General features: G+C 43.0%; 1 protein-coding gene across 2 annotated transcripts in view; it reads right to left on the reverse strand.

The window, feature by feature from the left end:
- Positions 1-13,579, reverse strand: part of SEC22A (SEC22 homolog A, vesicle trafficking protein) — a 281,702-nt gene that overhangs the window by 86,410 nt on the left and 181,713 nt on the right. The gene's annotated exons all lie outside the window — the stretch shown is intronic.

The following is a 13,579-nucleotide window of genomic DNA, read 5'->3' on the forward strand; positions in this document are numbered from 1 at the left end:
TATGCACCCTCAAGTGAGTCGAATAACACTAATACACAAAGGGCTCGATTGCCAGAGGGTATTTTGGCTGTAAACATAGGTTTACATGGAAAAATGTCTGGATTTACGCTCGCAAGACATTCATAAAAGAGCACCTAACAAGTGTAAACACATTTTCACAAATTTAAGTGCACACCAGGAGTTACTCCCACACAAGGGGATGGATGTGGGGCTTTATGATGTGTGTATCGTTGTGAGTTTGTGTATGCCCAAAATCATGTCTTTGTGAGCATTCCCAAACTGCTCTCTGACCCTTTCTCACCAAAGAAATAGGTGGGGGTTTGCTCTAACAAGGAGATGGTATAAAATCCTTTCCAGGACGGAAAGGAAACCAGAGGCTATAGGAAAACATGGCGGGGCAAAAGAAAGGGGAGAAGGAAAGGGGGGAGATGGGATGGAGGGGATTTGGGGGCCGGGAAGTTGATTTCCCTTGAAGGAGATAAGAAAAAAAGTCCAACTGCACATGCGCCGTGACTTCCGATTGTCTCAGCTTTTCCAGACATTCTATATTGAACATTAATCCCCTGCACAGGAGTCCATGTATAGGTCTGATGTACAGCTTTTTTTATGCAGCCCAAATGATGACTTTGTAACTGTATTAGACGCCATTTAAAAAGGCACAAAACCATAATTTCACACTACATTCAAAGCATTGGAACGGGAATGCGGATACAATCACATGAAGGCCGGTGACCGGATTCTGGCTGCTATGAGGAAGCAGAAGACCAAAGACATCCGGGGGGGTACACCAGGGGTCTACAGGAGTTGATGAGGATGAGAAAATCTCTACCAGCCACTTTATTTTAAACTAAAAGCACCTTTAGAAGCTCTTATCAACTACACCCATAGGAGATCCCTTATAGCAATGGTTGTCAATAGGACAAGAATTACAAGTGGGGCAGGATCGGCAAACCAAAGCGTCTTGGTATGAGAAGTTGTGGCAGACAATGCAGTGGCAGAACACACCATGGGCTTTGACTAGACACTGACTGTAGCGCCACCATGACAGCATCAAAACAGGTTTAAGAAAGCTGCAGTAAACATGCTAAGGGTATCTGTACATTGTTGACCCCGCTTAGGGAATCTGAAGAGCTCTATGGAGAAGAGTGGGGAGGGGAAAGACCATTACAGTACTTTTCGTAGCACCTCCGAAGAAACCTCTTTCAGGGAGACAGGATATTATTAGTATTGCTGAGGAATATGGAACCATGTGGGGTATTGTTTTGGGCAATATTGGTTTGTGAAGCGACAATATCGGGATAGGGCTCAGGCAGTCAAGAAGAGCAAGAAGCCTTTAAGGTTTATGGGTGACAGACAGGGTTTTGTAAGTACTCGCGAGGAGGAAGAACTCTGCTTTTGTTCCACTCACTTTTAGGTACAAATTTCACCTTCACGCTTAAACGAAATCAAAAGGAGATCTGAGGCAGTAAGTATCATGCACTACTAAGTTTTAGACAGTGCCAAGTACCGTCAATGCGTGTGAATTCTGAGGCAGGCAAAAGAAAGTCCAGTTATTTCAGAAAGGGGTGGGGATAGGATGGAAGCATGGTGGACTCAACAGGTAACGGGGAAGAGAAAGTGTACCATGTGGAGTAACTGGTGATGGTGGCCATGAATGATGTGAACCAGGCTAGGACTTTTTCCCCTGTGGGAAAAGGAGATGTAAGAACGGAGATCAGAGCGGAGTGGTAGACTTGTTGAGAGTTAGCAAAAAGTCTAGGAAGACTGGCGGGGAGGAATATTGATGTGAAGGATTAATTTGTCAAACATGTCATGGTATCGGAGTGTAGAATGCTGTACTATGTTGTATATGGTGTTTCTGAGGGAAGCATGGATGTATGTGAGATCAGTGGAGAGAAGGGATTGGAACTCAGTCCATCTGGGTATGCGCCGTAGAGGCAGGACATGGAGTTTATGCTCGGCACATTCAGTTTTGATATTGGCGACAAAGAATTCATTTATTGATACTGCTTTTTCTGGTAAGTGCTGGATGTTTGGCTGTTGATAGAAGTTTTAAAGTTTCAAACTGTTGAACAAGTCCCTACTTTCGTTATTTCTTGAGAGGAGTGAGAAAAGAGTTGAATTAAGGCTTACTGTAGTGACATTCATGTGTGCAGATGTCACTCTTGCTTTTGATCAGATTTTTGGAACACCAGGGTGGAGAGAGTTTGAATTCAATACTTTTAACTGTGTGGGTGAATGCAAAACAACGTTGAGGCAACACCTTTTGTTAAGCACGTATAGGGTGCTACTTCAGGGGTAGGTGTAGGAGTGTTTGTTAGGGTTAGTTTATGTTGGAAGACCTTTTCTACAGAGATGTTTTCTACTCACCGAGAGATGCATAGTTGTTTTATGTTGACTGGATCATGTGGGTATTGAATGATGGTTTGAGAACACAATGGAAGCTAGTCTGAACTGCCTATTAGAATTGATTTATGGCAGGTAAATATGGGCAAAAGCGTTATGGAGAGATCCGGTGTCTTGTCTTTCATTTAATTAAAGGCCATGGCGTCTTGAGAGATTCTGATATGTTGAAAATGTTTGCTTTCACATTCGTAAAGCTTAGACCATATGTGAGGTGAAGGTCTCAGCAGAACAGGTCAGGCTTGTGGGCCATGAGCACAGAGGGTATGAGGTTTGGTATTTTAATTTGCATCTTGGGGCTACAATCAACAGAGCAATGAAGGATATTGAGTCAACAGATGCAAAGTGAAATGGTAAGACTGTGAATGAGTTGACAAAAGCTAACTTTACTTGACCATGTTAACTTATAGACAATAGCCACTCCATCGATTATTTTTGTCCGAAGTTTTATATAGCGCGAACTCGACCCGAAATCAGGGTCTCACATGAGCACTAGTTGCATTAAATGAGGACACATTCATTTTTGCTAGGCACAATGAGAAATTAAGTGATTTGCCCAGAATCACAGGATGTTGAGCGTCGTTGTCGAAACTCGAACCCGCTTCCCCAGATTTGAGGTCGACCGCCCTAGCCGTTAGGCTACATCCTCTCCCTCTTTGATGCTTTTATGTACAGAAACAGAGAAGAAACAATGGGGCTGCATCTGTGGACTATGGGTGATACGACAGCGACTAGCAGGGTTGGTTGCTCTGACAAAGCAGGTATCAAGATTGGGTGCACTGATAGTATCTGCAGGTCTTTGTTGACATCCTGAGAGGGAAATTGTTTAGTTTTTATAACATAATGAGTATAATACATTGTAAATAAAAATTAAAAAAAATCTATTTTAAAAGGTCAAATGAAAATATAAAAAAACCACAGGGAACACAGACTCCGAGGTGGCCTACCATAAGGCTGCAAGCTCCTGTAAAACTGTCACCTACAGGATGGCAAGACCTAAACACCAGGGTGTTAATTATCTGTAATATCATTCCTGCATATTAACTACCATGGACCTTCACATTGGACGTAGGCGCCAAAAGCATGTGGAAATTAATGCTCACTCCTTCACCATTGTAATCGGTCAGTGTCATGTTTAATTCGATTTTCTCAACAAGCTGTGATCCTCAAACTCTCTAACCTGAGGTCTCCTTGAGTAAAATAATACAGTTCATCACCGTCCCCCCGCCCCCTCCCCTTGGCCCGCCCATAAATCTTACCGCTAATATCGTCTTAAAATTAATTTTATTGTCATTTAATATAAGTTGAGTCAAGCCCAAAATGAAATGCAGGCATACAGGGATATCCAGTACGTTTAAGTTCTCACAATAAACGAGAAAGGATTTTTTTCCCTGAATCAGATATTTAGAAAGAAAAGTTTTTTTAAAATGCGCGTTATTTTCCTCACAATATATTGAATACAGTACCCCAAAACATTGAAATCTAGTCAGTCAGAAATTCTAATGGAGAGAGAGAGTATGTTACAGAAAGGTAGCTTTCATGAAACGTTGACAAAATTGATGGATAAAGCTAGCTTTTATTTTCTCATAATAACATTCCTAGCATTTAAATCAGAGTGTTTACATTTAGTATTCAAAAACAGGTTTGGACAAGCGCTCTAACAAAACGCAAAACGCAATTTATTTCCATAGGCACTTTTTAAGTGAGTGAGGTAGTTTTATGCCTGACTCTCTCCCCCCTAGACATCTCTTCCCGCCCTCTGTATGTGGCGTTTCTGACAATTTAAAGAACAACGCGCTAACAACGCTGCAAGGTGCTACCTCAAGGCGCGCACTCAAACCAATCAGGGGTGCGCGAGCAAATAAAGGCCCAAGCCAGGCTTTGAGGCAAATGTCTCCGTCTCGAACCAGGGTCTCACTTGAAAGGTGAGCCACAGACGAACAACGGTACGGATTTCCCTTAAAATTTTCTGCCGGAGAATTTCGTTTTTACAGGTCCATTTACGTTTGACTTTGCATTATGGAGAACAACGCGGGTGTGTCAAGGTATGTAGTCTGCACAACACTAATATCCAAGCAAACAATTTTCCTTTGCTCTCTTGCCTTTTTGTGATTGACTCATACGGGGTTTTAATAACTGATTTGTCTCTTTTATTGAGCACAGCGGACTTATGTAATGCTTCAAAGTTAACTATGCACATATCATGGCCATTTCAATCAAAACCACAGACAGACAGAAGACCATCTGAGTAGAAAACCGGAGGTCTAGGATCAGTGAGTGATTCTAGACAAACCCCTGACGTCACTCTGTCTCATTGTCCATACCTGCAAAATTTGAGAAAACCTACCCATGATGCAGCACTGCACAGTAATACACACAAACAAACACTTTTTCTTATGGCTTAATGAACTGCACCTTTCTATATATACTATGTTCTTGACTTTTTGTGTTCACCAACCATTTAATTTATGGTTTTCTTACTTAGCAAGAGCGACAGGGCATTCTTTCGCAAATCTGTCTAAGTTGATGAGAAGGAATACATTTAAATCAAATTCACTTTATGCAAAAGTGCAATCTACTTTAGTGCAATGAAACCATTATTAAAAAGGGGGCTATTTTTTAATTTTTTTATGTAATGCTATGTTACGCCATCTGTTGCACAGCAATGGGTCTTTCGATGGCTTGTCTCATAAACTGGCTCTTAGTGCAAAGCTAAGCCTTGGTTTCTGCTCTAGCTCAGATCCACCTATAAATGTTGTGGCTTGCTCACTGCTAGGTTAAGGCCTTGGATTTCGAACACATGACGTTAGTCATGTGTTTAGCAAGAACACTAATGTGTACCTTTATTCTGTTGCAAAAGGACTGGGATGTCATTGTTACATTGAGTTTTATGATTCATTTAGGAACATTTGAAAGTCATCACAACACAGCAATTTCGTTTTGGTGGGGCAAAAGGGCAGGAAGAAGTAAATAATACTACTTTTTTTTTCAAAGCGCTTCATAGCACTTCTCTGCTGATTTTAATAACTACAAAAAAAAGAAGACGTCTGCAACTTTAATGCAATGGCGCTCGATTCACCATTCTCCTACGAATAATTACGAATAGAGTAATTCAGAATTCTGTTCTTGGCTTTTAAGCAGCCTAAGGCTCACGGCTGTTTTCAGCAACCGGTAGAGGAGTTGTACATTTTAAAGCGTGCTATATAAACCAGAGCAAGATAAATACAAAGTCTAGTTAATCTAAGTTACCATAAACAGTAAAGAAATACGTTCTAGAAAAGCAATACAGTTGGGTGTAACCGCCATCTCACCCTCACAAGCTTCCCTTGGACATAGTGAACGAAAATAAACAGGAAGACAAATATGACGCACCGAAACAGGCATTGGCAAAGGCAATACGTTTTCAGCTTGGACTCGAGCGTTAACAAAGTCAATAAAAACCTGGATGAGATAAACAATGGGATGTCTGATGACCGAGAGAACTTTTAAAGCCCCTCGAGCAGTGCTTTAAGTGGGATGAAAAAACTGGGGGGTCTCTCAAAGGGCGTGGTCAGTGTAATTAAGGGCGTGCCTTAAAAACACGTAAGCTAAAAATCTGTGTTTAGCACAGTGTGCCGCCCGACTTGTATTTTGCTGTTCCGGTCATTACGTCCACATATATGATACAACAAGTAACATCATACCTACAAGTCAGGACTATTGGCTTTGTCAATGGTTGCTAGTTGCATAAGTTAAATAAGCAACAACTATGGCTTGTACATAATATTGAAAAAAAATCCCCTTAAAGCCCTGGTGACACCACGACAATGTTGCTGCTCCTGAGTCTCAGAAAGAGAAGGGAAATCCCTTCCCCTACAACACTCACCACGCGCACATGGATGTGCCTGCTATCACTCCAGTCTGGAAAAAAACACGGACCGCCTGCGCCAGGGCACAAAACAGAGCCCGATAGGGACCCGTTTCGAGTCCCCCTTAAAAAAACTGCCGGTGCTCAGACCCGGTGAGACCCGGCCCACTTAAAGCCCTGCCCTCGAGCATTCTACTGGAGGTAGGATACATACATACACCCAAACAATCAAAAGAAAGGTGACAATAAAATACTCATGAGGGCTGATGCAAGATGTGATTGCCATTGACTCAAGTCAATGGTTAAAAGTTGCTGAGCCAAAAAAAGAAAATGGCTGATGTAGGCAGAATACATTTAATTAGGAGTAAGCAGAGACTACAATAAATTCTCAATGAATTCTATTTCAAACGAAACGTGGATATTACCCAGCTTGATGTACTTGAATGGACGTTCCCAGCAGTAACCGCTAGATGGCAGCAAGTTGACGGAGAATAAACAATTTCTGACTTAGGACATTGTAATAAGACAAACCACTGATTAACCTTTACACATTTTTTCCAGGAGAGGAAAATCTGGACAGCAGCATTTCTCAGCAGTTGTTGGATGTACAGCTGTTAGGTGGAGATCGGAAAACTCATTTTGCAAAATATGCCAATTTGAATTGTCAGTAGGGTGGAAGGGTCATAAGGCTCCAAAATTAATACCCTCCTTCATTCATTGTAACTACTACATTTTCCATGTATTCATTATGCTACGAATAAGGAGCCAGTCGCCTATAACTTTATGTGCTGAGGTGTTTAACACCAAAGTACTGAGCCCTTTTTAATGTTTGGGCAGTTTGCGCGTACACCCTCATGACCCCCCCCCCCCCCCCCAAAAAAACACCCTGGCCAAATGTGGGCAATTGTCCTCCATTCGTTGGGGATTTGTAAATGTACCAATAATATGTGTTTTTCCATCAGATGTGCAAAAAAGGGTGGCTGCGCTAAGACTGCCCTCTGACCAGCCTTTCAACTTTTTTACGCCACCGTTTTTTGCAATTATCTAAGCTGTGGTCACTATTTCCTTATTTGCAGTTTTTCTCAACTTATTGTTTTTAGGGGAAAGGGGTGTGAAATCCTTGGGTAAACCCAGAGGGCTGCATATTTATATTTAAAAAAAACTCACAAACGTATGAATTTAGCAAGGGGTCAAATGTCAAATCATTCAAGGTTTTCCTAAAAAAAAGTACTTATTAAATGAAATAAAACAAGCATTGGCAATGCCGATAGGTCTGGCTTACGTATGAAAGTGCATTTTGTGTGATTGATGGTTTTAGACACTTCATAAGTCATCCATCATACAAGCACTCTGTTCCTCTTCTTTGCACTCTTTCAACCACCCACTGACTCATTCTTGTATTCACCCTCCCACACAGCTACAATAAAAGACACATAAACTCAAGAACTACAAAATAAATTAAAGGAATACACGTAGAAAGAAAAAATATGCAGCCGTCTAAGAGAGGGGGCCTACGCTTGCAATAACAAATTTAAACATAGCAGTGGTTGTCAGTCTCGCATGCAATGGTACTGGACATAGTCTATTGTTATTTTAAAGTTCCTGCATGGCTGCCACACTTAGAACCAACATGCTTGTTTGAAATGGTAAAACATTGATGTACTATGGATGTCAGGAGGAGTTTGGTGTGTTGCTAATCACTCCAGTGTTCATCTTCATCTCCATCAAGTGCTATAAGATTGCAAATAGTTTTTTTGTTTTTTTTTTAACTCTGCGTGACTTTTTTCCTCCTAACTGGGACCCCTCTTACGGAGACAATTGACACCTTTCCCTATACAACTCAATGCAGGTGGCACTGTGGCTACTGGAAGGAGTCGCTCTTTCCTTCAGCAATCAGGCGGAAAGACTGTGGGCTCCGCAGCATTACGACCAAACGCTGATAAAACAGCATTTGAAGGGCTTTGTACAATAAGGCTACGTAAAAACAATGTATTGCTCCTTGTTGAATTAATCTATTTCTCTTATTACAACGGTATTTTTTGCTGGTACCATATAATTTACACACAAACACGTTCCTAAACAGGTCACATTACTGGTGTATTAAACAACATAAAGAAGGATTCGTCTTCTCATAACATGACACAGAGTAGAGCAGTTTTAATTAAATCTTGAAAGTGGTACGCAAGTACGAAAATAAAAGCATACAGTTGAAGTTGGGTACAAAGAAAGGCGAATATTGTCACAGTACATTTGAAACCAGGGCAGACAGGCCACTACACTGCTATGTAGTCAGTATGTTGTCATCCGAAAACAGGATAATTGAAGACAAAGGAAAATCAATATTAGTCTCTGCTAGCCATGCCGACAATGAGTGCAGTGCACCACACGTAAAGCATTTGGCTTTGCGCAGTGAAGTGTAAAGGTGCAAACAATGGAAGTAATGAGCCGTGCTCCCAAAAAGCAGGAGCGGTGTCAAACGGGGTACTCTGCACTGAACAACTCCTGCAGAAAGGCTTTCAAACCCAGACTTGCAGATCCACGGCAAAAACTGTTTTCTGCCTTCCAAGGTCATTTTACTTGTGTTCGATTTTTTCGTTTTCTATCAGCCTGTCTGGGTGCCTGGAATAACATTCAAGCAGAAACTATGCGATTCAAAGAAATGTGGGGATGCCCAAGAACAATTAAAAAGCAAAACCCGAATCAGAAATCCAGATAACATTTTACAGATGCTATATTTTTGTTTCTACTTTTGTCATTGAAGGTGGGATATACTCCAGAAAGTACAAGAGTAACTGAAATGTAAAACAGAAATATGTTTGTTGTAATGTATCCTTTCTTTGCATTGAATTCAGGTAGCTGTTTTATTTATTCTGCCCATATCCTTTATTTGACATAATTCGGTCGCTCTTGGCTCTTTATTTTCTTCTCCTTTTTTAGGTCTCGCCTGCGAACGCAGCGCGGAGCGCTGCTTTCGGCGAGATCTATTGTTGCTGACTTGCCTCGGAAGGGGGACAGGAGATGTGCACGCGCAGGCTTTTGGCGGATTTGAGTTGGTGTACGCGCCTACAGCCACGCGGCGTGCACATCTCCTGTCCCCCTTCCCTCGCAAGCCAGCATGCAGTTTCGCTTTCGTCCTCACCAGCCTCCTGTAATTCACGCACGTACAGACAGACACTTCCAAGGCAAGTCAGCAATTTTGTGCCATCATACTCACTGTTGCCACTGATCCTTTGAACATTTGCGCTGCAGATCTGGACGATGCTGTTAAAATCCCGGGACGGGGAGCGCTGCGGGCCCAAGTGCCTGTACATGGTGGCGGTAGTGCGTCTGCTTTTTCTCGCTGCTGTGAAGGCTTCCCAAGTGCTACCTCCTTCGATCCAATACGGCGATCTGACGTGCCCCGGTACTGCTCCCAAGCCCTCTCCACTGCTCCGGACTGCACCCTAGCGTTAGGTCCGCTATAGTCGGGTCTCTGAACCTGCCCCAGCTATCAGCTGCGTACCCAAACACCCATACCACGCATGCGCCACACGCTGAGCAAGGCACGCTGAGCAAGGCACGCCTTACGGCGGGCGCACTCGATCCTTACGAGCTACGTCATAAGGGCTTGTTGTCTGCAGTGAGGGAATGCATCGCAGCCCACTGAATCGCCACGCAGCTATTCGCGCCTTTGGTCTGAGGATACGCCAGCGGTTCTGAAACTGACATTTTCCTCCTACAAGCCACCTGGGTAGATGTACTTTGGCCTGGGAGCCCCGCTCTTGCTTTATAATCATGGCGCCTGGTGCGTGTAAATTTAAGCCGCATGGAAGCTGCACTTAGTGTTGTAGCACGGTGCTCACTTAATCTAATATACAGGGCACCGCGCGCGCTATATGTTCGACCATGGCATCGCTTATTTAATGTTCCTTTGTCCTGTCACTGCTCGTCTTGCCATCCGCTTCTGTTGCTTTAATGCAGGTACTACTTCTCCTTGTTTCCGTTGCCGTGCTTCATTTTCTTAGCTGTGTGCGGCATGTCTGCTTCATGGTGTTTGCGTTTGATTTTATTTTCCCATAGTGGCGATGCCCTCCCCTCTCGTACTCCGTCCCCGCCTCTGCAGCACACACTATGCTGCGTCTCCTCTGGTTGCATTCAGTGCTCCTGCAACTGCCCCAGCCCCGCCTTCACCACTTTCACTCTCGCAGGGGAAAAGGTGTGTGTTTATTTAAATAGGGCTTCTGTTTTCAGCGGTCAAGGATCGTCTGAAAACAAAAGCACTTTTAGCTTGTTAATAGGAGTTGCGGGAATTCCACGAACCGAGTTGATTCATTAGATGGATTAACTGTTCCTACAAAATGGTCCAGTATCGAGCAGGGTGCCATCGCCCGATCCTGGAATTTCGTGTAACCGTATTTTGTGTTTTTTTTTTTTTGCCTCAATGTGCAATTTAAAATCGAAACCACGAGTCCCAGAATGCAACGCTCCGTTGCTAAAAACGTTGGACTGATGGAATAGTTTCTTGACAACTGCCGCACCCCGAAAAGCGCAAGCCTAGGAATCTTACATGTGAAACCGACGTTGCCCACTTAGCGGAGAACGGGTTCCTCCAACCCGCCAAAGAAACTGATTCTGAGGACATTACATGCGAGCATAGATAACTTTTTGGCCTCCTATCCGTTGCTTCTTCCTGTGTATTCATTTAAAGGGCCATCTAGTGGATGGGGAATAGCAGTTCCCTTCTTCAAACCTGCATTAATAGGATTGCTTTAATTTCTTACATGGCATATGTATAGAGCGTACGTTGCTACTTGTGTTTATTACTCCCCCCTTCAAAAACAAAATCAGGCTGTGCATTTGCTTCCTGGGGTTGTTTTTGACTTTCCAGTGAAACCATCAGAACTTTGATACTGTTTAGATCGAGGATGCATAATGTTGGTTTTTGACGTTTGTTTTTGTGAGGCAGTGTTGCAAAGTGGTCGCCAGTATTTGTGGTCCTCCTATTCACAAAGGAATGCTGTGTCGGGGCTGGTGTCCCGGTGCAGTAATTAGTTTAGCACAGTGGAATGTGCGACAGTGTAGATGGCGCTAGCTTCTCACTAGTGATAATGGCCGCCCGATTTAGAGATGTAATGTGATCCTACCACTTTTGAAAATAACAATATTTGAGAAATGCCTGGACTAAGCAAGTCGTTGTCACCTCTTTGTCTGCTATTTCAGATTTTTGCCCCATCGTTAAAAAGAAGTTGGCCTATAAGCCTTGGCATGCAAGAAGCTAAATAGTCCAGACTGGCGTAAGGTGTCGAGCTATTAAGCAGTAGGGTGCTTTACAGTGTTCGGGCCGAGGGTACCCAGCATAGAGGAGTTGTTGCAGCGATTGTTTACTCCTCTTCGGTGTTTAATCTGTTGGCAGGTATGAGAGTACATTCTGGGAGGGAGGAGGCCTGTGGCAGGGCTGCAAGATGAGCATGGTGAGATCGAGGATGTGTTTGGCTGAACATAGCTTAGTGGGGATGGGGAGGGGCTCGGACTGGCAGTTGATGTAGAGGAGGAGCATCGGCCAGTGCTTTGTTCACCTGAGTGAAAATTATTTTACTACTACAGTGCTGTGCCACCCAACCCCAGCTATTAGTTAAAACAGCCAAAGGAACACATGGAGTCCTTGAAGAAATGGCGGGCTCTGATAACACTGGTTTTACTTTTTGTCTACTGACAGTCTCACAAAGTTTTTTTTTTTTCTCTTCATGCTATTAGGTGAATTTACACATACATTTGTGAAGTGATTGTTAAGAGTGTAGGGAGATAGGCGAGGTTAGCTGAATAAAAATGGGTATTCCAAGAGGGTTGCAAAGCATCTGGAAAAAGCATGTAAAATGTTTTGACTGCCATTAAGTGATTCTGCATAATGCTAACCGAGGGGCTTTTGCAATAAAGTCTTTAGTGCAGTTGTCATCCAATCTTAGTTTTCAGATACCCATTTCGAGGCAGACTTGAATTTAAGGTGAGTGCTTATTTAAAGTTTGAGTTTCCTGTTTAGGGACATTTAAAAGAAAAAAAAATACTACATACTTAGTTTCTGCACGTGTGACATCAAATTATCCATAGCTATACTGGATGAGTTTATTTATAACTGAATCCTTTGGCAGTGTCTCCAAGTGTCATGTGATTGTCACCATAGATATGTAGTGGAGTTGTATTCACTTAACCTTCCATCTGGCTGCCCATTATGAGTCTTAGTCACTTGATGTGTTCTATGTGATAACTGTTTTTGAATAATTCCATTCCAAAAAAGAGGCAACTCCCAATACTCCACACCACTCATTTTTATCCCTGCTGAGCAGCAGCCGCACTGGTGTACAACATGGCTAAAACACATTACCAAAGCCATTATCTCTAGCATAGGCTTTGCCTGTTATTTTTATAGTCTGGCTAGATAGTGCAGCTGCTGCCAGACATCTATGTGAGCATCATTGGAGGGGCTTTGGCTCCACCCACATGTTGGGTGCCAGGAGTGTATGCTTTAATTGGCAAACGTTGTGTGCTTCCACAAACAAGCATTTGCAATGCAATAGGTCTCGCATTTGCAAAAGTTTATGCTATTGGCATTGTTCATGACAATGCCTTTTTTAATCTATTTTATAAAACAAACATATAAATAAATGCCATTATCATTTACAAAGCCAATAGCTAGTGTTGCATTATTATTAGCAATGCCAACTGCTCACACTTTTATAATGCGAGACCTATTGCATTGCAAATGCTTGTTTCTATTGGCAGCTCTAGACGCTATGTTTATATCGCTCTCACTGACTCCTTGATTGTAAACTCCATGCCCCTCAGCACTTGGTTGGTTTTTCTCATGGCTCCACCTCACCCTCGCCCGCTTTGACGTAATTCCATGCTTTTCCAAATCGTTTTATCTTGGTCAATCTGTCCTTCCCTTCCCCAACCCCTCCCTGTTAGCGTATCCATGTTATTGTCTTGGCCTCTCTCAGCATCCCCCTCTATTCCACTCTTGGCACGGTCTCCTAAGTCTCCCTGACTATCCCTCTCTGACTTGTAACCCCTCATGCCTCACAATCGGCTATATGTCTCCGTGCAACTCTGCTTCTCAGCCCCCTCTCACACAATCTCCTTCTGTCTCACAGGCCCTTCGTCACTCACATTCTCTTAGTCCTCTCTTACCTGCCCTCCCCTCCCCCAAGGTTCCTCTGTGCCTTACATTGCTTCTGTGTCAGATCTACCTCACAGTACCTCTCTCACCGGAAGTCCCTCCAGGTCTCACAATCCTATTTTAAATAGCCCTTCCCTGGTTTACCTCAGAGTTGCATTGCAACAATCACTTTTCCA

Source organism: Triturus cristatus, chromosome 3_2 (assembly GCF_964204655.1).
Source record: "Triturus cristatus chromosome 3_2, aTriCri1.1, whole genome shotgun sequence".
NCBI lineage: Eukaryota > Metazoa > Chordata > Amphibia > Caudata > Salamandridae > Triturus > Triturus cristatus.